This window comes from Chrysochloris asiatica, unplaced genomic scaffold, assembly GCF_000296735.1.
Source record: "Chrysochloris asiatica unplaced genomic scaffold, ChrAsi1.0 scaffold00146, whole genome shotgun sequence".
NCBI lineage: Eukaryota > Metazoa > Chordata > Mammalia > Afrosoricida > Chrysochloridae > Chrysochloris > Chrysochloris asiatica.
Window position 1 is genome coordinate 7,886,684 of NW_006408664.1, and position 5,122 is coordinate 7,891,805.

The window sequence follows — 5,122 nt, forward strand, 5'->3', positions numbered from 1 at the left end:
TCAAACTGGATTCAGATGAGGTCTTGGAATGAGTGATATATATCATTGCTGATGTCAACTGGATCTTGGCTTAAAGTAGAAAATACCAGAAAGATAGTTACTTGTGCTCTATAGACTGTGCAAAGGTTTTTGACTGTGTAGATCATGAGAAACTGTGGACAACATTGAGAACAATAAGTATTCCAGAGCACATTATTGTACTCATGAGGAACCGGTACATAGACCAAGAGGCAGTCATTAAAACAGAACAGGGGAGCACTGAATCTATAAAGGTATGCAATGGGGTTGTGTTCTTTCACCATACTTAATCTGTACACGGAACAAATAATCCAACATACCGAATTATCTGAAGAAGAATGTAGCATCAGGGTTGTAGGAAGACTCAATAACAGCCTGTGATGTGCAGATGATACAACTTTGCTTGCTGAAGGCAAAGAGGACTTAAGATACTTACTGATGAAGATCAAAGACCACAGAATTCAATATGGTTTGCACTTGAGTGCAAAGAAAACAAAAATCCTCATAAATGGATCAATAATAAAATGACAAATGGGGAAAAGATTGAAATTGTCCAAGACTTCATTTTTCTTGGATCCACAATCAATGCTCATGGAAGCAGCAGTCAAGTAATCAAATGACATGTTGCATTAGAAAAATCTGCGGCACAAGACCTCTTTAAACTATTCAAGAATAAAGATGAATCCAAGCTATGTTATTTTCAATAGCCCTGTAAGCATGTGAAATTTGGACAATGAATAAAGAAGATCACAGAAGAATTGGTGCATTTGAGTTATGGTGTTGGAGAAGAATATTCAAAGTACCATGGACTGCCAGAAGAACAAACAAATCTATGTTGGAAGAAGTACAGCCAGAATGCTCCTTAGAAACAGGGATGGAGATACCTTCAGACATGTTGTCAGGAGGGACCTGTCCCTGGAGAAGAACATCATGCTTAATAAAATGGAGTGTCAACGAAACAGAGGAAGACTTCCAAAGGAGATGTATTGACACAGTGGCAGCAGCAGCAATGGGCTCAAATGTAACAATTTTAAGGATGGCACAGGACCATAAAGTGTTTCATTCTGTTGTGCATAGGATCACTATGAGTTGGAACCAACTTGACGCCTTCTAAGAATCCTAACCTGACGAAGCCATGGTAGTGCTTCTAACCACAATGTCAGCAGTTCGAATCTAGTCACTTAATGAGAGAAAGATGAGACTTGCTGATGAGAGAAAGATGAGGTTTGAGTTGGAACTGACTGGATGGCATACAACCACCAACACTATTGTGGTGGTTTCTGAGTCTGTAAATCTTTACAAGAGCAGAAAGCCTCATCTTTCTCACGAGGAGAGACTGGGAGATTCAAACTGCTGATCTTACAATTAGTAGCCCAGTTCATAATATACTACACTACTGAGGTACCATGGATGTTAAATACTGATTAACTTAAATGAAGTACAGAACAAGGTTAGCATTAATGACCTCTGTTCTTACAAGATGGAGTTGCTGTAGACTGTTGTAGCTTTATTGATTATATTGTATTATAATGTGCATTTACTCCTCTTTCTACTTCATAGTTTGTTCCTTGAGAAGAGAGACTATGTGTTATTTGTCATCTTATGATCTTTAGTTCTAGTACTTTGCCTAGCATTTAGAAAGGAAATAAAAATAAGGGCTCAGGCTCCTAAAATACTTATAATCAGATTTAATGAAGGTTAAACAAAACTATAGTGCTAATGGTATTTAATTAAAAGGGAAATTTTCTACTATTCCAAATACTTCAAAGTTTCAAAATCCTGAGTTAGTCCTTACCCTTCTCAAGAAACAAAAAAATGGCCCTTTTCTGTTAATCTGAAGAATTTCAGATTCTTATGCTACTGTTTAACTGCCATGCATTGTTGTTGTTGTTATGTGCTGTTGTGAGTAAAACAAATTGGCAGTTTGGTCAGGGACAAATTCAATGCCAATTGCACAATGACAATTGTACAATGCCAATTGCAAGAACAATAGTAAGTCTCAACAAATCTATAAATGAATAAACAATGAATGCGAAACCCACTCTTTTAGGTGCAGACAAGATTGTTAGTTCAAACCTACCAGTCACTCCTCAGAAATCTTATACAGCGTTGCTATGAGTCAGAACTAACTTGACAGCACATAAGAATAACCACAGGGAAAGTTTGGGAGAAAGACTTGGAAGTCCCAACGATAGCTGTTTGCAAGCTGTGTATTTAATTATCTGGTGAACTATATTTCCAAAGTAGAGTAATGTTGGATCCAGAAGTAGAACTGGAAATATGCAATAATCCTCAATATGTCCCCTTCTAAATTCCTCTCCACACACAAAGTTTCCTAATGAAGATTAATTTAATAAACCAGATCATCTATCAAATGGAAAACATTTAGAAATTTTGGGAGCTGGAGGGAAGAATAAGCAAAACAATTATCTTGTTTTGAGTCAAGTTAGAGCTGCATCTAACTAAAACAGAGGCAATCTTACAGGAGAAGAGATAAGGGAGAAAATCTGAGTCTGAAGGGCTCTCATCAGACCCTTGATCTCTTTATGCATTATAAAATAAGTATTTTCAGATTTTGTTAGTGTAGAAACCTGTCTGGTTTTCAAGCAAAAGGCATACAGAGGCCTAAAATAACTTAATTTCTTCTTTTTTTTTAATATGGGAATTTTTCTTTCTTTCTTTCTTTCTTTTTAATGGCAATTACCCCTCATCATCTGAGGAGGAGGGATTCTGGAAAGTGAAGGATTCTGTTTGTGGAGCACAAAAAAAGCCCCCAACGTCCTCAGTGGTTTTAAGCAATGGGTATAAGGAGGCCCAGCTGGAGCAGTCTGCACCTGGCTCTTGTTTGTCTGCCTCAGAAATGCAGATGTAGAGGGAAAACCGTGGGCACGGGAGGGAGTCAAGTGCAGGGGGGCATGGGAGGAGCTGGAGACTGAGCTCTGTGATGTAAATCAGCTTCCTCCAGAATCACTACCCAACTTTCTGGTGAAACATCTATTGCTTACCAATGCTGGATGGAAAAACTTCTTATTTGGGGAATGAGGAGACCCTCTGAATTCTGCTCCAAGACAGGCACTGTTGTTAAATGCTATTGAGTTGGTTCCGACTCATAGCAACCCTATATAGTGTTTCCCAGGAGTGGCTGGTGAGTTTGAACCACCGACCTTGTGGTTCAAACTGACCTTGCTTTATCCCACAGAACCACACCAGGACTCCATGACGGGCATGGGGCAAGGATAAAAGTTGTCCTCTGGTCCTAACCACATTTGTCTCATACAGTTTGTCTTTTGGTTAGATCTAAACCCCAAAGAGGACCAATTCATTTCATTATTGACATAGCTGAAAGAAAAAGGTAAACTAACCCCAACCACTTGGAGGGGTTTGCTGTTGGTAGCTGGTCAAAAACAGATATTACTTGGAAAAACAGAGATATAAATGGAGAAACTCTTTAAAATCCTGAAGTCAAGTTTAATCTGCCATCCTGTCACAATCTCAACTGGTACAGCTACACTGGCAGAACTGTAAATATTTCCCGTTAAAATCACAACAGTCCAATATAGAGTGTCTCTGTAGTAAAATCCTCCCTCCTGGCTGATGAAACCAGTTGCTATAGTAACACAAAGTTAACAGCAGCAAGTGGCAGAAAATCGGTTTCCATCCCCAGCATGAAGCCTTCCTCTTTCACAAAATAATACCAACAGAAGAAACAGGCAAAATAATGGAGAAAGAAAGCCCTGAATATGGACACTGGAGAACTTAGAATCAACCTCTTACTTGTCCCACAAAGCCACCGCTTTGCAGCACCCATCACGTGACCCCCTTCCAAAAATCTTTTAAAAATTCATTTCACAAACCTTCTTTCTTTCTAGTCTATTTTAATAGTGATGGTGTCATTCTGTAGTTTTCCACAGATGTTCACAGGCAAGCCGAAGCCAGGACAGCCCCACAAACCATCCCCGTGGTCCATTGGTCCCCATTCCAAATCCAGATTCAGGCAAATTCAGCTGGATCTTGACCTGTGAGGACATGTGCCATTTTCCCCTCCAAATTCACTGTCCTTTTAAAGTTTCTCCTTTAATTTCATCATATGTCCACTTTCCCTAGACCCAGATTCACAATTCTAATATCAACGTTTTAGTTCTCCATCTCTTCTGCTCTGCAGGTCTTGCCTGTTTCTAGGTTATTTAGTTATTTTATTATTTTGTTGTTGTTAAATCATTTACTTTCTTTTATTTTTAGCAGTTTTAAAAATTCAAATCCTTTTGAGGTTGAATCTTGAAGGAGCAAACGCCATTTCCAGCAAACCCAGAAATTTTATGACAAGCACTGCATGTTAGCATCACTCTCTTTCTCTACTCTCATTTTCCCTCAGACCTGTTTTCTCATATTCTCATTTTAATGTGGAACTTCAAACTCTTTTGTTTTTTTCCCCCTCTCATTCTTTATAAACAGCAAACTCCTTGTAGGATGTGACCTGTCCTTGTTGAGGAAAAGTTCAGAACTGCTTTTGGATTGAAAGGCTTGAATGTGATAGGGATTGTTGTGAATGAGGTGGGGAAAAGAATGTGCTGCTTTAGAAACTGAGGAAGTTAAGTGGGAACCAGCAAGATGGCAGAGGACTTCAGACTCAGGGGTCCCCAAAACTTCAGTACGGTGAGCAAAGTCACAAAAATGCTTTATAAAAATACTGTTTTGTTTGTTGTTTTATGAAAACTGGTAAAAGTTCTGTGCTAATTATAAATGTTGATTAATAAAACAGGTATATCCCTTAACTAGATAAGAGAGCTGGAAATAAAATGTTAATGGATAGTTAAAATTCTCAAAATATTTTTTGTTCAGCTTATGTTTACATAAATCCCTGAGGAAAAAGGATGCCCTAGCTGATGCTTGTTTAACTGCATTTACATAATTTTCTAGACTGCCTTTAATCTTTTCTGGTCCAAGGGACAGCACAACAACCACTCACTCACTCAGTAATTGGTAAAAATGTGAAAAAAGGATACTGTTTATGCAACTTATTATAATCTTAAACAAACTCTATTCATAAGGAAAAAAAAGTGGCTTCAAGGAAATATACCAAAATAACAATCAACTAATTTTGGTA